This window comes from Notechis scutatus, chromosome 1, assembly GCF_049901735.1.
Source record: "Notechis scutatus isolate UNSWTSFEM ecotype Mainland chromosome 1, rNotScu1.2, whole genome shotgun sequence".
Lineage (NCBI taxonomy): Eukaryota > Metazoa > Chordata > Lepidosauria > Squamata > Elapidae > Notechis > Notechis scutatus.
In genome coordinates this window covers 125009643-125033373 of record NC_142009.1, presented here as the reverse complement: position 1 = coordinate 125033373, position 23731 = coordinate 125009643, and the positions used below count along the sequence as shown (strand labels likewise).

The following is a 23731-nucleotide window of genomic DNA, read 5'->3' as shown; positions in this document are numbered from 1 at the left end:
ATAAAGAAAAATTTAAAAAAAACCTGTGTGTTTGTGTGTGTACATGCGCATGCTATGATGAATTAAGCAATTTGCAATTAAACTATTTTAGGATGGAAAAAAAATCCCACATCTTAAACCTTATCTTAAAATTCCCATAATATAAAATGAACAACCAGACACCTACCGAACACACAATATACTGGTGATGTCAGTAAATAAAAGATCTCAGCTAGGCCCTATTTTACAGTTTTCATTTAGCTGGTTTTATTATTTTCATTAGAGTTCTTTCTTCTTCCTAGATTCTTTCCATAGAAAATGGAATTTTGGGAATTACTCTGTTATAATACACATTTCCAGGACTTCCCATGGATTTCCCTCTATTTGGAAATCTATATTATATGCATTGTTTGTTATATTTTTAATTGTTAATTGAAATTATTTGTTTATATTTATTTAATATCACTTTTCACTGTCATGTTGCAAACTTTATATATGATTGCTTTTTCTTTCTAATGAACAAAGCTGTCTTCTCCTTCAAAAGAGGGGCTTTTTGCCATCTAATATTATGAAAGGTTTTCAAATACAGAAACTGACATACAAAAAAATTAATCCACTGATTAATTGTTCTCACTGTCAGGAAATTTCTCTTCAGTTCTAAGCTGCTTCTTTCCTTGATTAGTTTCCAACCATTACTTCTTGTCTTGCTCTCAGGTGCTTTACAGAATAGCTTGACTCCTTCTTCTTTGTGGCAGCCCCTGAGATATTGGAACAGTGCTATCATGTCACCCCAGTCCTTTTTTTGTTAGATTGGACATACCCAATTCCTGCAACCGTTCTTCATGTGTTTTAGCCTCCAGTCCCCTAATAATCTTTGTTGCTGTTCTCTGCACTCTTTCTAGAGTCTGAACATCTTTTTGTATCATCGAGACCAAAGCTGGATGCAACATTCCAAGTGTGGTCTGACCAAGGAGGTGTGCAATATGAAGTGAGTTCTGGTACTGTGATTTTTTTTTTTTTTTTGCATGTTCATACTATACATGATCTAATTACAGGATAAAAAAATCAGATACTGTACTCAGCCCCCAATAACTACAACTTTGGGGTCATCAGAGATGATAATTTAAGAATACCACTAGAAACGCTTAGTCATAATTACAGTAACCCTCGACTTATGATTACAATTGAGCCCAAAATTTCCATTGCTAAGCAAGACAGTTGATAAGTGAATTTTGCCCCATTTTGCAACCTCTCTTGCCATGGTTGTTAAGTGAATCACTGAAATTATTAAGCTAGTAACGCATTTGTTAAGTGAATCTGGCTTCCCCATTGACCTAGCTTCTCAGAAGGTCACAAACCCGTAATCACATGACCCCAGGACACAGCAATCATCCTAAATATAAATCAGTTGCCAAGCATCTGAATTTTGATCATGTGACCACAGGGATGCTGAAATGGTCATAAGTGTGGAAAATGGTCATAAATTATTTTTTCAGTGATGTAACTTTGAATGGTCACTAAACAAAGTATTGTAAGTATTGTAAGTATTACATCACATCAAGTTCTGATTAAGTTCTCACTGGTGTTGAGAGGTTTTACATGAGAAGGTCATTGTATATGGGCTACCAAAACCCAGACAATTATAAAATAGCTTCCCAAAGGTGCTTTTTCAAAAAGGCAACTGGACACTGTTTTTTCCTAAAACAAAGGGGACAACTATGCCCTGGTTGACTGAAAATCCCCACAGAGAATAGATGGCTTCATTTTTGTTACCTTTGCTGCCATTTAAGGATGGCTACCTTTTTGCAGCCTGTCTACAGAAGACATCTTCAAATGCTTGAACAGTGGCAAGGAAAAGTGAGTGAAGAAGTTGCTTCCCAGACTACACTAGCCTTCTGCTGCAGTTGCTGAGAAAATGAAATAATTTCCTGGTTTGGGTAAATGGGTTTGGCTTCTGAGTTCTCTTCTTTCTAATTTGATCACTTAGCTAGAGCCCCTGTTGTTGCAAATGATTTTTGATCCCCCCCACCAAAAAAAAGAAATTATAATTATAGGTGACAAGGTAGATCATGCTACAGATAATTAATCAGGTAGATCAATCATATCTTTCTTTCCTATCTGTAGGCATCCAAAGATTATGTCAACCCACTGGAAGTCATTCAAAAGAATAGATAATGGCTTTTCCAGAGGGATAAAATATACATACATCTTGCTCCAGAGTCATCTTTGTATTTCATGCACAGCAATACAGTAAGTCTGAAAACATCCAGACTGTATATGTGAATAATTAACTTACAGACTCTTGCTGTGAGAAGATTTATCCTGATGACTTTGGAAATAAGAAGTAAATTCTCCTTCTTGAAAATGCAATTTAAGATCCTTTCAAGGTCATGTAAAGCCAATTTGTTACTTCTTAATGTGTATCTCGGAAACACATTTACATAATTAATAAATGAAGCATATGAAAGAATAACTGGCATATGTAGGAGGCGATTTTGGAGACAATGTCTGAATTACTAATTGTCACCACTAAACAAGGTGACAATTATTCCACGTCCGTGTAGTTTATAAAGTTCTTGAGCTATGCAAATTGTTGTATTTTTAACTTGCCCTTCAAATTTAATCTTGAAAGAAAACAAAACATCTGGGGAATATATTTAGAGACAGGTATTGAAAGAGAAGGCTTTGTAGATATTGAAAGAGAAGGCTTTGTACAATATTTTTAGTTTTGAAAATATTGTAGCACAAACCAGGCTTGGTTCCTCAGAATCTCCCTTAATCCAACTCATCTTGCTACAAGCAGCACAAAAGCAAGTTGCTAGGAAAGGAAAATATGAATCTCTAAAGGGCCCCAAGAGAAACTGATAAGAGCTGCAGTTGAGATACATAAGGGACAAGAATGTCAACTAAGGGATAAAATAGTTCCATGGAACTGCCGGTCTTCGTAGAAGTCCAGATCTGGATCAGTAGATGATAGCAAAGTGTCTGAGTTTTCTGTATCCCTTTGCTGCCATCTTCTAGTCATCTTAATTTTTGAAGTCCAGATATAGTCAATCTATTGAGTTTACAGGTATACAGGTATTAGGTTTATAGGAAACCCAGAAGTTTCAATATGACATATCGGCTGAATGGGATTGAAGAAATAAATATTACTTTTCAGGAACAGGTTGTCACAGCTGTGCTCATGAAGGAAGACTACTTTCTTGGAGGCCTCCCCCAGGATTTCTAAGCAAGATACTAATAACTTTGCAACTGGTGTTTGAGAAATTTTTCATCGGCCTGAAGATAGGGCACTTTCCTCCCCTCTTTGAGTTGAGTTCATAATAGTGCTAGTGGATTAATCAGCTTCCTCTTATTTTATTCCCTGTCATTAAATTTCACCCAAAACATAGGCTGCGGAGATTTTATCTTTCGCTCTTTGTTCAGGGCTGACTTACACATCTTTGTTTTCTTATGGACAAGGGTTCCCAGCTTCTCTAGATACTAATAATTCCTGACTCTTGCTGAATTTCCTGCATTAATTTTTTTTCAGCTTTTATTGAAGGAAGACCAAGACTGAAATGAATCTACAATATAAATGTGTCCTATATTTTTCTTTAAGGAAAAGGAAGCCATAAAATGCTGTGCAACTGTGTGTGATGTTTGCAAGAATGCCGTTGTTGTTCCTCTATATGAAAGGAAGGATGGAAAAAACTAAATGAAGGAATTATAGAGGGAACAATTTAGCTGGGCTTAGGAAATTGGTTGGCATAATTCTTAATGAAAGGGTACAAGAAAAGACAATGGAAAACATTGGGGAAGTGTTATGAAGATATCTGGCAGGCAGAGGGTTTGCAACCAGATTTTTATACTTCAGCAGTCCCTAAGAAAATTGCAAAAAAGTTTATTGCATATTTATTGATTTAGAGAAAGCATATGATAAACCAATTAGGCTAAAAGTATAGAATATTTTGCAGAAATATGGTGTCGAAGGTTGACTGGTAATGTGATTTAAGCAAATGGAACTATGTGTGGAAATTAATGGAATGCCTAGGAAATCATCTAACATTAAGTAGGGATTAAGACAAGGTTGGATGATTTCCCCTTGATTTTTAAACATATTTTTGCATCAAGATGTAAGAAATGCTTATGTTGATATTAGAGTTCTATTGGTTGGAGAATCAAATATATGTGAAATTCTGTGTGCAGACGATGCTACATTGCTGGTAAAAAATCCAAATAATGTTTGAGAGCATGTTTCAGCGAAGACTATGAATCTGAAAATGAATATATCAAAGACAGTTGTATTTGACATGGACAATGGAATGAAGAACTGTAACTTGTACACAAATGGTGAAAAACTAGTGCAGGTAGAAGAAAATAATGTATCACAACAGACAATTAATTAAAGATACGGAAAGCCATGGATAAATGCTAAATCTTTCTGGTTCTAGTAGAAAGGATTTGTGTAGAAAGTGCTCTGCTACAAGAAATGAACATTTGTCAAAAGAAGTGAACCTGGCTGTGTGGAAGAATGTGCTTTGTACACTCTTTGTTATTTGGAAGTGAGAGTTATATGAGGAGAAACGTGAAGTAAGACGAATGAATTCTGAAGGATAATACAATAAGAAATCCAGTCAAGAACTAATGGGTGATAAATAAATGTGGCTTGACAAAAAAAGTATGTTACCAATATGAAAGAAAGATATTGAGTCGTACGAATGCATGAGGATCACTTTGCCAGACAGCTATAAAAGAGAAGGGGAATCATAGGAAATCACAGTTGTATGGAGTTACTGAAGTCCACAAAAGAGAGAGGTGAGAAGTTGAAAGAACAAATGTATGAAAGAGTGCATGTGAAAAGCAAGGAGGGTTTGCAAGCACAGAAAGGAATAGTGTGATAAAAGTGAAAAGAATGATATAAACTAGATACAGCTACATTTTCTTACATAATGTCTTTGTGCCTTATTCCTTTTTTATGCTGAGCAAAACAGTGCTTACCCTGAAAAGGAAAAATATAATGGGCAGGTTAGTATGTATGAGCAGCAAAAAAAAAAAATCCTAACCTATTCAAAAATATTAAAGTTACAGAAAGACATGTTCCATTCAAATGCTAGAAAAAAACCTATAACAGTAAGTGCAGTTCAACAATTATTCATAAGGAAGGAGAATTACTTGACTGAAGGGATCAAGTAGAAATGTAAATCCATTTGTTGACGAGGGGGGTTAATTTGTATTTCTGCATTGTAAAGAGGTTTGGAATTGATATCCTTAAATGCCCCCCCAAAGTCCTCTTCTGTGTTCTATTTTAGTGGGTGATGCTTTCCTCTCCATCCAAATGCTGATCTTCCAAATTAGGTGCAAGGGACATAGCTTCATGGGTACAAGGCAAGTTCGCAATGTATTAAAATATACCCCAAATCACCACATTGGCTTTAGGATTTGGGGTGTATGATAAGATGGCATGGTGGTATAGCTGGGCAGCCAACTCTTAACTATTGCTTTCTAGGTAGCATACCAAACATTGGGCAGTTTCACACATTACTGTTTACAATAAATGAGAAGATGCTAAATTCTGAATAACCAAAACAGTCATGGCTCCGAAGTCTATTATACGAGAGGAGAAAAGTTAAGAAAAATGTATGGCATGCATGGGAGCAGAAGTTAAGCAAAATGTATGGCATGGGGCCAGGCTATCTATGGAACTGTCTTCATCCCATTACATCAGACCAATCAGGCAGGGAAGACATGTTGCAAACCCCATCAGTTCAAGAATTTTGACTGGTGGGGTCCAGCAGGAGAGCTTTCTGTGCTGTTACCCTTGCCCTCCTCTGAAGGTGAGTCAGGCCCCCATTCTCCTGTCCCTCCAGAAAGGAGTCAAAAATGGCTCTACTGCCTTCCATGGGGAGCCAAGAGGGGCATGCATCCATGGGGCTGGTTAATACCTCGAAAGCGCTCCTTCACCTTTTAACTACTTTTAGTAGTGTTTAATTATCCTTACCCCTTCTGAAATTTTCAACTTTTCTACCTAATTGTTCTTATATTTTAACATTGTTCTTACGTTGCTCAGAGTACCTCTCTGAGAGAGATGGATGGTTTAAAGAAGTGAAAAATAAATAAATAAGAAATAAATACAAGAAAAAGGAGAATGTGCTTTCTTCTTTAATATAAATACCCCAGAAGCTGAAATCTTTAATAAATTGTCTTGGTGCTACAATCAACATCAGACATTATATATTCTCTCCCCCCCTCCTCTCTCTCTCTCACACACACACACACACACACCAGGGGTAACAACTACTTTGCAGGGCTAGCCTATATTGAGCCTGCCTCTCCTTCTGCGAATGAACACTTCTTTTCTCTGCATTGACTGAATCCCAAACTCTACACACTGAATGATTTGTGAGCTACAGCAGGTTGGTGATGCTAATCCAGCCTGATCCTGCTTTATAGAATTCACTTCACTTCACCTCCCTACTTCCCTACATATATAAAAATGGAATCTCTTGACAAAAAAAAAAAAGGTATTTCCATTTAAGGAAAAGAAACCCTTCATTTAATTCCTCTCCGCACCACACACACACACACAAAAAATCAATTGGTCTGCTATCTCATCCAAACACCCCCAGAGCCTGTGCATTTGTAAAAGTATGAAGCAATTAAAATCCTGTTAAGTAAAATACTGCAAAGAAGGTTTTGTTCTAGAAAGATTACACATGGACACTGGCAATCAGAATGATTTCTGGTCAGCAAGGCACTCTAGCTCCCAGGTTTGAAAGCCACAAGCAGCTTGACTTTCTCCTTATTTAAAGCTAGAGTTAGAAGAATTGTTTCCAAAAACACTCACTAGATGTCTCTATATAAGTTAAATATAATTGCTACAGAGAATACCCTGCTGCTGCTCCCATTAACAAGAAACCTGTGACAGGCATGACTTGCTCTGAAAAAAACTCTCTTGCTTGTAGCCGGTAACTCCATTTAAAGTTAAAAAGGTGGCTTTTATTTTAAATATTTTCATTGAATCTGACCAGGAGACTGTTTGGAGGATGCTAAATCTTCAGTATTGTTTGAGATCCCAGAGATTGCTGTGACACTAAAAAAAACAGAACAGTCGGAGCTTTCTATTTATTCGATCAGCTGGTTTGCAGCAAACGGAATGAAGGTAATATTTATTCCCATCCAATAGAGTACACATTTTATCATGATCTTTTTGAAGATCATTTGCAATGTCAAAATTCATTTTCTTTTTCGAAAAAAGTGCAATGCCTCATCAGTTTTGCAAGACACTGCAGTTAATTGGATTTGTTCATTGTCCCCTCGTGAACCATCACTTATTCTTTAATAGTGCCCATTAGCTATCAGTTATCTGTTACATTATTTGGTAACTTTATAGCTTTTTATGAAGGAGAAGAAGAAGGGAAAGGGGGAAAAAAACAGCAATATTTACAATTCCCTCCAGCTTTTGTTAGATTTCATGTAATTTGTAACAGAGGTGTCACCATCAAACCGAGCCCCCAAATGCAGAAACACAATTCAAATATGTTGTTTAAAAAACATGTACTTCTATTGGCATAGTGGCTGAAATTAATTTGTGAGAAACGGGAGATTAATTTCTTTCTGACTCAGTCTTGAAACACAAATCTAAAATGAAGTTGTGCTAAGCTGTGGGATTTTTTTATTTATCTAGTGATGTTTGGTAAAGGCCAAATAGGGTTATATTCTTTGGAAGTTCAGTCCAAACAATTCTATATAATACATGGCCACAATTCAGTTTAGCCCTTATGAAAAGAGCATCTGCTAAAAAGAAACTCAGAGTTGTTTTTTTTAAATTTCCCTTATGACTCTGATGCAAAATTGATATTTATATAGCTTTTTGCTTTTCATATATGTAAATATGGAACAAACAAACTTACAAGCTTGTTCAGGCGATCCCCCCCCCCCAATGGCTTTCTCTGGTTCTTGTTTTGATGGTGGATGATAAAATTTTGAATAATCAAAGCACCAGCAAAACATCTCCAAATCTGAAACACTTTGAGGCCACTGAGAGGACCAAAGGTTTGGCCTGGAGCTGAAGGAGCTCAGCAGAGTCACTGATACAGGTAGTCCTCAACTGACAAAAAATCATTTAGTGACCATTCAAAGTTACAAGAGCTCTGAAGAATATGACTGATGACTGTTTTTCAAAGTTACAGCATCCCCATGGTCATGTGATCAAAATTCAGATGCTTGGCAACTGGTTCATGCTTATGACCATTGTTGTGTCCCAAGGTCTTGTGATCACCTTTTGCGACCTTCTGACAAGCAAAGTCAATGGGGAAGCCAGATTCACTTAACAACTGGGTTACTAACTTATCAACTGCAATGTTTCACTTAACAACTGTGGCAAGAAAGGTCGTAAAATTGGGCAAAGCTCACTTAACAAATGTTTCACGTAACAACAGAAATTTTGGGCTCAATTTTGGCCATAAGTTAAGGACTACTTCTTGGTAAGCTTCTTTAAAATAGAGGTAAATAGAATAATGAAATGAAAAATGAAGATTTTATTCTACATACCTCCACTATAAAATATTGTGGAATGGGGGTCAAAGGACTTTGTCCAAGAAGTAAGAAATGCCACACTTGCTTTAAAATGACTATTCTAGGCAGGCTCTTATCCTGAGGAAAGATTGCATTGTGATATTTCTTATTCATATTAATATCACTCATTTATTTCTATTAAAATATAATAGAGAATAGAATTCTTTATTGGCCAAGTGTGGTTGGACACACAAGGAATTTGTCTTGATGTAAATACTCTCAGTATGCATAAAAGAAAAGATACATTCATCAAGAGTCATGAATCATAAGGTACAACACTTAATGATAGTCATAGGGTACAATAAGCAATCAAATTATACTAGGGAACAGTCAATATAAATCGTAAGGATGACGAAGTTACAGTCATACAGTCACAAGTGGGAGGGGATGGGTGATAAGGAGTGATAAGAAGATTAACAGTAATAGTAGTGCAGACTTTGTAAATAGTAGACAGTGTTGAGGGAATTATTTGTTTAGCAGAGTGATGGCGTTTGGGAAAAAATGTCCTTGTGTCTAGTTGTACTGGTGTGCAGTGCTCTATAGCGTAGTTTTGAGAGAAGGAGTTGAAACAGTTTATGTCCGGGATGTGAGGGATCTGTAAATATTTTCACAGCCCTCTTCCACAGTCCTCGATGGAAGTCAGGTTGGTAGCAGTTGTTTTTTTCTATTACAGATAGTCTTCAACTTACAACCATTCATTTAGAGATTCTTCAAAATTACAACAGTACTGAAAAAAGTGACTTATGACCAGTTTCAAGACTGTTTCAGCATCCCCATTGTCACATGATCAAAATTCGGGTGCTGGCAACTGGCATGTGTTTATGATAGTTGCACTATTCCAGGGTCATATGATCACAGTACCTTCCTATCTGGCTTCCACTCAGCAAAATCAATGGGAGAAGCCAGATTCACTTAACAACCACATGATTCTCTTAACAGCTGCGTTGATTTGCTTAAGAACTGTGACAAAAAGGTTGTAAAATGGGGTGTAACTCACTTAACAACTATCTTGCTTAGCAAGGGAAATTTTGAGTTCAATTCTGGTCATAAGTGAAGGATTATTTGTATTTATTTGTCAAATTTATAGACACACACACACGTGTCACACAAAGAGACTCTGGGTGGCAATAAAATCAGCAATTAAAGTGTTCTACAAAACCAATTAAAACAATACACATAAATAAAACAAGATCACTAGAGGGAAGATATTACTTTTTATTACCACCATACAGGCACCTTATTTCCAAAAAATGCCCAGACTTTCGGGGCGGGGGGGGAATAATGTTATCAAAAATGTTAAAAAATTAAAAAAAATGGAAATTAATATAAAGTAAGCATAAAAAGGAAATCAAAGAGAAAGTTAAAAGTGCAAGAAAGGAAAAAAAGTAAAGAAAAAGCAAAAAGAAAGAAGAAAGATATAAAGAAGAAGAAGCTTTTCCTCTTCTTTACAACAGTTATAAATACAATTATATTTTTTCTCTTTGTCTAAAGTTGCAGCATTGTTCTCTTCTTTCTATAAACTATCCTGCCTAATCATAAAAAACATAAATCATAGAGATAATATGCTTTCTCTAATGAAAGAAGTCTATTTGGTTTGGGGGGAAAAACCACACACATTTTGAGGGCAAAAAGGGGGTAATTGTGGGAACCCTCTCCCCCCCTCAAAGAATGAAATGTTTTGGGAAATATTAAAAGGTAGGATAGAATGTTTCCCTAAAGGAGAAATGGTGGAAAAAAAATCTTAAGGGAGGTAGAAACCAGTCCCAGTTTTCCTGCCCCAAGCAGAAACTGAGGAGGACAGCTTCTAGAAATGCAGATTTGGTAATCCATTCAGAAAGTCCGGGTTAGGCAGAAACTTCAGATAAGCAAAAGAATAAGCAACACAATCTTGGCAAAGGTTGACAAAATTAACTCAGACAAACACCTAGGATTTGCATTTCCTCTTTTGCCTATAGAGCCAGCCATGACCCCTACATGACCCCATCGGAATCCAGAAGATATAAAAACCACCCACTCTAAACTCCATTTTGTCAGCTGTCCCAGAATCACATGTGGTTGATGGTTCTGCTTCATCAATAAAGGGCACCTTTCTTTCCAATCAATCTCCTGCCTCCATTTTGTTTCCAGTGCCTTTCTCCCAACTTGGAACTGAACCAGATCAATATTTCTTCCAACAACCCCACAAGTAAATATATTTTACCTGAACAGCATTGGCTGAAAACAAACAAACAAACAAACATTAATTAGATCTCACTCACCAGAGTCTTATATATTCCCCATTAGCCACTGGAGCAGAAAGCAACATAATGATATAGAGTCTTTCCATGCTATGGCCTATCTACTGCTTTGAAAGATAAATGGCAACATCAGAATATTTCTGGGTGAGAAGGAACTTGAGATAGACTTGACTGAGAAATCAATCAACCTGCACCTGCTCCTAGGCCTTAAGTCAAAATCTGTCCAGGCCTTCAGCAAAATGCCTAAAGTTTACATGCTCGAAGCTTCATCATATTGTGATCACTTCAGTATTGATTTTGTGCGTGCAGGTGTGATAGGAGTAATACAGAAATAGAAAGTGAGAAAATAAATGGCAAAGGCTCTCTTGAAATTCTCCACTGTTTTGGTGGGTGATTACTGCACGTTGGGAGGGAGATGCAGTGCAAAAGAGTTATTTAGTAATTTCTTCATAGGTGGCTGAGGTGAGGTCAAACACTATTGGGTTTCTTTTCTTTTTCTTAAAAAGATATGGGGCAACAATATCATCACTCTCCTCCTCCTCAAATCACCCTCCTTCTCCTCCTTGCATCACTCTCCCTCCTCTTCCTCCTCCTCCTCCTCGCATTGTTCTCCTCCTCCTCGCATCACTCTCCTCCTCCTTCTCCTCCTCCCACACTATGAAAAATATGTTGAGACTCTAGAAAAAGCGCAGAGAAGAGCAACCGGGATGATTAGGGGACTGGAGACTAAAACATATGAAGAACAGCTACAGGAACTGGGCATGGCTAGTCTAGTGAAGAGAAGGACCAGGGGAGACACGATAGCAGTCTTCCAATATTTGAGGGGCTGCCACAGGGAGGAAGGGGTCAAGCTATTTTCTGAAGCACCTGTAGGCCAGACAAGGAATAATGGATGGAAACTGAACAAGGAGAGATTTAACCTGGAAACTTTCTGACAGTGAGAACAATCAACCAATTGAATAGCTTGCCTTCGGAAGTTGTGGGAGGGTCATCACTTGAGACATTCAAGAAGAGATTGGACTTCCATTTGTCAGAAATGGTGTAGGGTCTCCTGCTTGGGCAGGGGGTTGGACTAGATGACCTACAAGATCCCTTCCAACTCTGATTATCTGTTATCTGTTATCCCCCTCCTTTTCCTTCTAGCATCGTTCTCCTCCTCCTCGCATCACTCTCCTCCTCCTCCTCCTTCTCCTCCTCCTCCCCCCTGTAATATTTTAAGTTTGGTTTCATTCTGGGACATTGTTTACCTGCATGGGAGAGAAATGGTAGCTTTTACAAAGAAAGAAGGAAAGGAGAAAAGAAAGGTATTCAGACAAAGTACAATGAAATGTTCCCCTTTTAAAGGAAGTGAATTAATATAATTCAGAAATGCTTCCAGCAAAAAAAGAAACCCTGAGAAACTTTGACTTAATTCTAGTTAGGATTGTAGCTAAGCTCATGGCAATTTGCATATCAGTTGCAAAAGTGCAGGCAACTTTCAAAGACATTTATTTCTATCAAAGTCTGCCAGACCCTGGGAATGCTACATTAAGAGTTATTAGAATGAAAAATTATTAGTTGGATTTTTTTTGGTAGGCATCAGTTCTTCACAGCACTTCAGGCAGCTTTTTAAAAAGTAGCGAGTCAAATGAATATTATTTCATAGTTTATACCTTTCTACCCTCAAATCTTATTAAGCAGTGACCTGCGTAGGGATTGAAAAAAATGAAGCTGAACAGAAATGGACAAAGCCCTTTACTCACAAATAATACAATTTCATTTAATTAAGCAATACAAGTATAATCCAACATATAGTTGTTTCTACATGAGGTTTACCTTTTACTTTTGTTAAAAATATTTGTTTAAAAAAACGATTACACAAATAGTCCTCGACTTACAGCCACAGTTGACCCCAACATTTCTGTGGTTAAGTACGATTACTACAGTGGATAAGTTAGTAACATGGTTGTTAAGTGAACTTGGCTTCCCCATTGACTTTGCTTGTCACAAGGTCGCAAAAGGGGATCACATGACCTTGGGACACAGCAACCATTCTAAGTATGAGTCAATTGCCAAGCATTTGAATTTTGTTTTCATGATCATGGGGATGTTACAAAGGTTGCAAGCATGAAAAATGGTCGTAAGTCACTTTTTTCAGTGCCATTGTAACTTTGAATGGTCACTAAGTGAACTGTTGTAGGTTGAGGACTACCTGTAGTTCATTATTGCTAATTATTTTGGCATGAGTTCTTCTAAACTGGTGAAATGGGAATTCTAGGGTACCTGCACCTTGTTCAGGATTCCTGAACAACAAATTAAGTGATGAGAAAAATCCCATGATGTTGTATGATCTTGCCCTGACTTAACTGAGAATATCCATGTTATTCCCACAAGAAGAATCCTAGGAGGCAGGTAAGACTGGGCAGAAAAAGAGGGAGGAAGGGGTTGAGGGAGAAACTGGCCCAAAGTCACCAAATTAATTTCCATGGTTCATGGAAGATTTAGAAGCAGATCTAGTCTAGGCTTTGTCCAATGCTTGAGCTCCTATGGCACTCTGGTTCTCATTCTCCATCCATATAGGATACTGTAGATTGCTTTGCAGTGGAGCAGGTTGGGTTAAAGGAATGGATTCAAGAGAATGCAGGTAGTTTTTTGTAGACAAAAAGGCTATTCAGTCACCCAGCAATGTGATACAATTTTCTTAAAAGGTCGGTGTGGAACAAGAGGCTATGAATAAAATGCCCCATTTCACATCATTTTGAATTAAGCAGTAAACCCTTTCTCTGCAGCTTCTATGTTCTTTTGTTCTGCAATTTGCAAGTTTGCAAATATCTGACAATTTGTGAAGAATTTAGTAGAGCCTTCTCAAACCCTGTGCTTTTCTGATATTGGTTGTAATTTGCAAAATCCAGCTGGTTGCAGCACAGAGCTGGAGAAGGGCGAGGGAATCTTTTTACACCAGTCTCATGGGTTATTTCAGATGAAGTCCCCAGATGAGGTGGATAACTTGGAAATCATCATTTGATCTGGTCTACAAATGGGGAAATCAGTTTGCAAATGTTTCCTCCTTTTAAACACATCCAGAAGACAAATTATTTCCCTGCCTCCCTAAAAGGAAAATAACATCTAGAGTGGTTCTTAAGACAGTTTTTAAATTTGAAAAAGTATTCTTGCAAAGTTTTAAGAGCAACTTCTGTTTGAAAACACATTTACTTGACTATCCAAAGGCTGGGTTATAGCCATTAAAAACACACACACTGAAGTATAGGTGCAAATTAAGCTGTAACACAAGATGCAATGGGGAAAAGAAAAAGCTTAAAATAAATAACATCTTAATTCTGATTTCTGAAATTTTGGTGCAATTACCTGTCTGGTAACTAAAGTATCATTAATTGCTTAATTAGGTTGCATTTTGCTGCAGAGAATGTAAAATAGGTTCACTTGAAAGAAGATTAAAGGTTGTTGTCAAATACGTACACTAACAGTTGATTGCATTAATGGTATTATTTGTGCTTCTGTAATTGCGGCAGTAATTTATATTTCTGGGCTTCTTATTATTACAACACTGAAGATGTCAACTGTCATTATTTAATATTCTTTCTTTATATAAGAAAAAAAACCTCCTTAGTGTAATTAAACTTCACAATGAAATTAACTCTATAATGCTTTCATTAGAGAGAGAAAAAATCCAACTGTGATGTGGTGATAGAAATTTTCTATAGAAAGAGGGGTAGAATAGCAGATATGTGAATACTAAGGAAGGACTTTATTAGAATTGCTGCTTAAATATCATTCCAGCAGGGAGACAATGTATTACCAAGAAAAAAAATGGATTAAAATGACATTGGTTTGCCCCCAAATGGATATATTAATATTTACAGAAATAGGCAAATGTTATAAGAACCGTGGTGGAGCACTGTTTAGAATGCAATATTGCAGGCTAACTCTGCTGACTGCCAGCAGTTCAATTCTCACTGGCTCAAGGTTGACTCAGCCTTCCATGCTTCCAAGGTCAGTAAAATGAGGACCCAGATTTTTGGGTTCAATATGCTGACTCTCTAAACCACTCAGAGAGGGCTGTAAAAGCACTGTGAAGCAGTATATAAGTCTATGTGCTATTGCTTTTGCTATTATAATTTTATACATCTGCACATAGCACGGGAGATTATGATTAGGTGGCTTCTGATGGAGTCTGGTGTCCAAGATGATAACTGCTGGTGAACATCTTCAGGTTCCTGCTTTCTCACATTAGAGAGTTTACATGTGGCCCCTTAATGTTCTGTTGTGTATTCTGGCTATAGGATCCCATACTACAATGTTCCTGACAGTTTAGATTAGATTAGATTAACAGAGTTGGAGGAATCCTGTAGGTCATCTAGCCCAACTACCCACCCAAGCAGGAGACCCTACACCATTTCAGACAAATGGCAGTCCAATCTCTCCTTGAAGATCTCAAGTGATGAAGCTCCCACAACTTCCGAGGGCAAGCTGTTCCATTGGTTGATTGTTCTACTGTCAGAAAGTTTCTTCTTATTTCCAGGTTAAATCTCTCCTTGTTCAGTTTCCATCCATTATTCCTTGTCTGGCCTACAGGTGCTTTAGAAAATAGCTTGACCCCTTCCTCTCTGTGGCAGCCCCTCAAATATTGGAAGACTGCTATCGTGTCTCCCCTGGTCCTTCTCTTCACTAGACTAGCCATGCCCAGTTCCTGTAGCCGTTCTTCATATGTTTTAGTCTCCAGTTCCCTAATCATCCTGGTTGCTCTTCTTTGCAGTTTTTCTAGAGTCTCAACATATTTTTTCTAGTGTAGTGACCTAAAACAGGATGCAGTACTCTAGGTGTGGTCTTTCTAAGGCTTTATAGACTGGTATTAGTACCTCACTGGATCTTGGGCATCTGGCCTTTGTTACAGCTCCAGAAGAGAGTTCACCACCTCCTGAAGCATTCTGCTCATTGCTGAACAGCTTTCTTCACATTCTGAAATGTCCCTGATGTCCAAACAAAATCTACTTCCTTCTCATTTAAACCCATTGATTCTTGTTCTATCTTCTGAAGAACCTTAAAATATTTCTGGCCCATCTTCTGCAAAGAAGCAGATGAAACATAATCAAACAATCAAGAACTGCTTACCCCAGGCCCTTGGAAAGGACTCAACAGGCAGAAGATTGGCAGAATGCATCCATGAACACCAACTGGCAGTCAGAAGGCATGATGAATTTCACAACATATAGACAGATTTAACCATAGTTTCCAATTGGGAACATGTGACAATCCTAGACCAGGCCGAATCCAAAAATGCCAGAGAATTTCTAGAAGCTTGGCACTCTGAAAAATCAGCCATCAATAGTTACATAGATATTAACAACATCTATAGACTATGCAAAAGAGGCAAAAGAGCCCAAAAGAGGAAAAAGACTCCAGCACCTCTCCACCAGTAATCAGCATCTCGATCGGCATAGGTCAACTCAAAGGTCAACTTCAGACCAACAATCAAGTAAGCATTACCCCAATCAAGAAACTGTCAAAGAGCCATCAGTAAACAGCCCAACCAAAGAATCTTTAAGACTGCCACCACCAACAGTGACTGGTCAAGCCGCTGGAATATAAACTGACAGCAAACTGCACTCCTTACTAGCACTGATGATGTTATCCAGTTAGGGTAATGAAATGTCTGCAAGAAAACAAGCAAGCTCAGAGAGCACCAAGGGCCCCTTGACTCAATAGGTGGTTAAAAATGCCAAACCGGGTATAAATATCTGGATAACTGTTCTACCAACCATAGTAGGTATATAATAATAATCGGTATATAATAATTATAATTATTGTATAATAATCATAACAATAATATGATATGTAATAATAATCTCCTCCATGAATATCCCCTTGTGATGGAGGATGATGATGCTCTGAATGAGTTTGAGAGTTCTGCTAGAGATAGTGTAGTCTACCAGGAGGATCATCCATGCCAGACAGGTCTTAATGGAAGAGCCAGATTAAATGTATCAATCAACCCATTTAATATGGTGAGAAATCAGAAAAAGAATGGATCAATTGTTGCCCAGATCAACAAGGACTATGTCAGATGTTAGCATTCAGGGCATTTGTCAACAATGGGCAATGGGACTCAGCAGCTGTGGCTGTGCAACCAGGGTTTAGCCATGTAGGATTACCAGAGAAATTACAACCACAGACAAGACAAAAGTATATTGTGTTTGAAAATCTCACCATCATAGCCTGCTATTATGAAGCAGGGATAACTTAAAGCAAATGTTTGAACTGTGGAAAAGAATTTATGCAGACTCAAATACTACCATGCAATTATTAGCAGATCAAAGGAGATTCATTACCAGAAATAAGCTATTCAGGGATGCAGGCCTGGAAGAGGTTCAGAAAAAATTGTGAAAATGAATAGTAGAATAGATGAAACTCAGATAACAATATGCAGAATTACTAGCAGAAAGACAAAGACTGCATAATTGAAAATAGTACCCAAAAAAGACCTGACACCTACAATGAAGGATATGAATAAGGTGCTTATAAGGATTAAAATAATCTATTGAAAAGTCCAATTGATTTGCCTACAGTACAGCATTGGTGGTTACAAAAGAAGTAGGTAGCAAAATTAGAAAACCAAAAGCAAAGTCATATTTAATCCCAAAGTGGAAGATCAGACTGGGAGCCAAGGTAAAGAAAAGTAAGAACAGATGCAAGTAATTTAAAGAACATGAAATGTAGAATGTAAGAATCAAGAGAAGCCTGATAAAAATATATTGACTTAGCTCCCCCAAAAATTGAAGAAGCTTTGAAAATAATAAAGTAACAAATAGTAGCAATATCTGGGAGAACTGGACATGATGAAATAGAAAGCATCCAATTTAAGCAATTCAACTATTTTAAGAGGTGATTCTACCAAAGTATAAATGGCAATAGAAATTATGAAAATGGAAAACCAAACAAAAAAGAAACAAGTTTTAGAAAGATGGGAAACTTTTATCTATGGATGGATAAAAGAATTTGAAGATGAATTTAGTAAAAAAAAAAAAAAGGAAGAACTAATAATAACAGCAGAAATGGTTAAAATTGAGTGAAAAGGATTAAAAACTGAACATCTCCTGGAAATAATCAATTGCAGGACTAGCTTTTGTCCAATTATAGTTAAACAGCTTAATAAAATATTGCATAAAGGAAATATCAGTGACTGATTAATAACTGATAAAATGTAAAGTGGATACAAATAAAACTTGGCAATGGCTTACAACTGGAACATTTTAAAAAGAAACTGAAGGCTAGATTTTGGCTGCTCAAGAGCAAAGTTTTCAAACTAATGCACAACTAAGGCCAGAACTGAAAAATCATCAAATTGTTTGAAGTGCAAATTATGCAAAGCAGAAAAAACAATAGATCACTCACTCAGTTCACGCAAAAGTAGTTGCCAAAATGCTTTGTATCTGATGAAACAATTCTTATCCATCTTTCATAACAGCACAGCATTTGAAAGATGAATATTAGCAGGAGCACTGGTGGAAAATAAACTATGCTTTACAATATTCAGAGACAGTGTGAAGATGTTTTTTATTCTGATAAAATTTGACTTTTCTCCGTATTGATTTTGGGTTGCATGTACTGAGCCTATCCCCATTTTAATTTGTTCTTTATGCATTGTTTTATTGTTTATTAACCATGAGATTGTGGCATTTTAATTCATATATAGGATCCTAATACTAGATGTACAGAATACAAGTTTTGTGTTAAATAAATAAACAGTCAGTTCTGTAAGGCGTGCAAGGAATGGTGAAAGCAGCAAACAAAATCTTGATGTGGGTGCTTGCTAGGAAACTAAACACATATCTTTCTATCCAGTCCCTGCATGGCACTCTAACCTCATGACTACTCTAAAGAGATCTAAGGAATGATATCTCTCTATCTCTTTCCCTCCCTCCCTCCCTCCCCTCCCCTCCCTCCCTCTCCCTCTCTCCTTTCCTCTCTCCCTCTCCCTCCCCATCCCTCCCTCTCCCCTTCATCTCTCCATCATGAACTAGTTACCCCATCATGAACGAGTTACTGAACACTTTTATATTAATCAAGAAATAGGTTACGTGAGGAGAAGGCACGGTGAAAAAAAAAGTCTTTTTAAATGTTGGTCATTTTTAAAAGGGCTTTAAAAATAAATATAATTGTGGAAAAAAAACCCAAAGCAACCATTGATTATTTATGTAGGAGAAAGAAGAGGAGCATATTTGATGGTTGTTGTTAGTGCCATTTGTTTGAATGTATGTATATATGAAGTTTTTCTTTCTATACGATCAACCAAAATTATGACTTGTAATATAATTTCTGGCTTGTTTTAGTCCAGTAAAGCTGCTCCATGTAAACTCACATCGCTGAAGCTAAGTTCCCCAGGAATTAAATTCCCATCAGTTAAATTAAATTAAATTAAGCTTACAGATCTTTGCAGGAATTAAAACCTAGGCCTGCTTTGCGGAGAAGCTGCAGGCTTACTGCCCTTATTACTGCTCCAGATAGGTTAATCAGGAGGTAAAACAAACACAATGCTTTTAATGTAATGCAATTCAGAAGAAGATTCCTATGGTGTCCTTGACCATTCTGATCTCCCCCATTGTTTCCTTCTATATTATAGAATGATTTAATTTCTTTAAAACTGTAGCGATGTCAGTGACCAACCCATATGTTACTCCAATAAAGGAAGGGATTTGCTCTGTCTGGCTCTCTCTTGCTGTCTCTTTGCCCCCAAAAATCTATCTCAAAAACTAAAAGCAGTTTGCTTTTGTTTTTAACAGCACATTACTTGTGTAGTTTAGCACACCAGGTGAGCACGCATTCTGTGCATTTCAGATTTTGAGTTTGCAGATGGAATATGCTAAAGAGTTCCTATTCAGGCATTTGACTGTTCTTTTGTTGTCTGACCAATGTGTTTATTTGGGGATGGGAATGGGTGGGCTGAAACATATTTCGATAGTATCATTCTGAAGAACAGATGCATAATCAGAACATAGTTGACATGTGTAAATTAAAGAAAAACTGGATAGGGATTTGGTTTTTTTCCCCTTTCTTCATGATTGCATAATAGAACTGCTTTTTTTTTTTTACAGAAGGGACAAGTCCATGATCAGGTACTTGTTTTAAAAGTAGCTGATGAGCTTCACATGGGCACTTGGTTCATTCTGAATTATGTAGGCCTCTAATCTGACACAGCATTGCTCTTCATAAATTCTTCTGTTCTTTGTTGTCAGATGAACTGAACAAGAAATCTCAGCAGCTGGAGGAGCTGGTTATCAAGGTATCAGGTTGGTTTACCTAGTTCTGAAGTCTCATCTATATTGACTTTTTCTTATATTCCATTTCTGCGTATCATCTCTCGTCAATCCCCAATCTCCCTGAGAGGAAATGGCCTTCTGCCCATAAAACATGGAAGGGAAGAATTCAACTGCTGCAATCTAGAAACATAACTTTGGCTGCCCCAATGTCCTCTTTTCCATCTGTCCCATTGAAAAGGATTATATACTAATGATCTCAGACATTTCCTCCCCAAAACCAACTTTAAACAGGGACAACTTTACTACTAGAGGGGCCACCACCTCTTCAGCCAGTGGTTCCACATAGCACAAGAGCACTTGGAGCCCCCTTCTACACATGGGTTCCTGAGCTTCTGTAAAGCCTTTGTGAAACTGTGCAGCCTTAGCTGTGCCATGTTTCCAAAGGTATCCTGACAACAGTGTTGTGTTACAAAGAGAGTACACTTTTTAAAAGGCTCAGAAGGACTAGGGTAGGAAAAGTTTGTCTAAGAAGGTAGTTCTAAAAATGATAAGGAACAGGAGCCAGGCAATTCTGCATTGAGCACAATGGCTGGGTGCAAAAGGCAAATGGTTTCAGTGCAGTGAACTGAGAGAGAAGGCGGCTGGACAAATGCAGGCTGTGGCAGGCTGTGGTGGCTGAAGCTTCCTGGGGTGTGACAAGCATCCCCAGAGTTGTGTGGTTCTGGGTCTGTTTGCTGCTCCACAAAGCAGGGGGCGGGGAGGCTGAAAGGACATGGATAAGGGAGAGATAAATGGGTGAGGGGAGTTGGAAACAGTCCTTCACCTTAATGAGGCTCAAGGCTGGAAACGATTAGGGTGGGTACTCGCTTAATAATCCATGATTCTTGGTTAATGGCCACAATGAAAATGCTGGGATTGCCATCATTAGTTGGTACAGTCTTGTAACATCATGATTAACAACTGCATTGACTTATGACAGCAATCCCAGTCTCAATTGTGGTCGGATGTTGAAAACTATCTATATGTTAGAATACATCTTGATTGTGATTTCCATCCTATAATGTTTTATGAAATAATGTAGATCCTTCCTTCCTTCCTTCCTTCCTTCCTTCCTTCCTTCCTTCCTTCCTTCCTTCCTTCCTTCCTTCCTTCCTTCCTTCTAGAAGGAAGGGGGCCTAGATAGTCCATGGTTAGTTTCAAAAAGGAAGTATGGATGTTTGTTCTATATCTTTTTTTCAGTAAGCATTTCCATTTATTTATTTCTTCTTATCAATGTTATATCCTGGTATACAAGTGTGCACTCTCCATTCAGGGTAGTTCACAATAGTGAAAAGAATGTGTAATTCAATCAATTTCAAAGAAAGCATGAGAACAGGTCAACAAGAAAAAAGAACAAGAAATCATGACCTCACCTACTTTCAGTAGGCTTGGAAGCTAAGCAGAGTAAGAGCTTGTTAATTTTGGAAGGAAGATCACGAAGAATAGTGGGGCTGTAAACTAGATGTTGAAAAGTTGAAAACTATCCCAGGGGAGATCCCAAACTATTTCTATATTATAGTTGTGTAAATGTAGTTACCAGAAGTCAAGATAAACTCAAGGGTGTCTTTACACTGCCTATTAGTAAATTCATACTGTCTGTGGAACAAATGCCATCCTAAAAATGGACCTTAACATGTTGCTACAAGAGTGTCCATCTTTTTAAATATAAGGCACTCCAGGTGCAGCACAAGATCTCTTTGGGTTTGAGCTTCTTCGGCGACAGACCAAAACTTCATCTCTGTGAGGTTTCGATCCATGCTCGCCGCTGGAGCGCCCTGAGCCGGCTGGTTTTGGGGCTAAGCCACCCCGTAGAGATGGTGAAGAAGGGGGAGACTGCCTGCAGGGTTGAGGAGAGCTGCATCTCTCCTCCCCAGCTGGCCATTACTCCCTTTCCCGAAGGCAGTTGTAGCGATGGTCAGAAATGGCCACCACAAAGAAGAACTCGACCGGAAAAGAATGTGCAGGAGGAAGATAAGAAGAGAAAGTTTTGGTTGACCGTGTCAAACAGCGAAAGCAACAAATAAGGTACCCTGGAATTGAAACTATTTAAAAAAAACAATAACATTGTTCCCTAAGAAGATTTTTAAGCTGCGAAGGAGAGAGAAAAGGGAAAAGATTTGGTTTTTTTTCCTCCTTTTCCTATACTGACAGCTAAGAGAATTAAGCAAGAAATTGGAAAAAAAATTCCACTTTTGCATTAATAGGCATTTAATGCTGAAAATAAAAATCAAAGGGATAATAAAGATTTCTGGATAATCAAAAGCTTTTGAAAACAGGAAAGGAGAGAAAAAGAATAAAAGGGCAGGATCTGGAAGGGAGGAGACTGCCTGGAATTAAAAAGAACTTACAGCAAAATCTCAACAAGACTTCCAAAGGATACATTTTAACTGAAACATCGCAACAAAAACCCCAGGAAGAGAAAGTGGAAAAAGAAATAAGAAGAAACAGCTTGGGACTATTTGGATTACTTGATGATCTCTGGATTTTTGGTTATTGTATTTGAATGACTAAAATCAATCGGGTGGTTGTTTAAAACTATTTAAAATGGCTCCACTTTTAGAAGAACTGAAAATGGAACTTAAAAAGTACAAAGAAGATGCACAAGAAGGGAGAGGTTCTTTTGGCTTCGTATTTCAGTTCTTAGAAATGGAGATTTGGAACTATGAAAAACAACAAGAAATGCCTGCAGAACAAGAAGATTGGGACAAAGAAGAAGCCATCTTTAATGAACAAGTAATCTTAGGTGGGGGGAAAAAGAAAAGAGGGGAAAGAAAATGGAAAGTTTAAGATTGGGAAAAACAACCCCCCCCCAAAAAAAAAATAGAGTGAAAAATAAGTATAAAATCAGAAAGCAACAGAAGAGGGAAATGCAGAAGAGAGAATTAGAAGTAGAGAGACAAGGGGGTAAAAAGGGGAGGGAGAAGATGAGAGGGAAAAAAGAAAGGAAAAGAAGTTATAAAGGACAGAAACAAAATATAGAGAAATAGGGCCTATTTAGAGATAATGGGTGAAAATTTAATGGAAAAGGGGATTCTGCAAAGGTACATAAGATAGTATTGTTATATTAGAAATAGAAATAATTTTAGAAAATATGCAACAATGTATGATTAAAATGTTGTGATAAAATAGCTATTGTAATTCAGTGGAATGCTTGTCAATAAATAAATGTAACAAAATGAATATTTAATGATTTACAAACATATGTGAAGAGAAATAAGGGAAAAATTAATTATGGAGATTATACGTGTCTTTAAGGAAGTATGATATTTAATTGAAAAGAAATGTTAACGATGTTAAGATTTTAATGATTATTAATGATAGAACTGAATTGGAATGGAACGAGGGTTTATAATTACATATATTTATAATCCTTTTTTAAAAAAGAATATAGTGTGTATTATAAGAATGTACCAAGCAGAATTCAATTGGAAGTTATGTATTATGTATTATATTGAAGGTCATAACCTTAAGATATATATTGAAGTTTAAATAAGAGTTGAATGGATGTAATTAAAAGATATAAAGGTGTCATACTCCAATTAGTAACTACAGGAGAAAACTTGTTTAATGAGAAAAGATAATATGAAATTGAAACAGAACAGACAAAAGTATAAATATATAATGATTTGAATTGAGATGAGATAATCAAAATAAAATTGAGAAAAT

The 23731-nt window shown here is 37.2% G+C and overlaps 1 protein-coding gene across 1 annotated transcript in view; it reads right to left on the bottom strand.

Annotated features, from left to right (window-relative positions):
• Positions 1–23731, bottom strand: part of LOC148132976 (protein eyes shut homolog) — a 182253-nt gene that overhangs the window by 7119 nt on the left and 151403 nt on the right. The gene's annotated exons all lie outside the window — the stretch shown is intronic.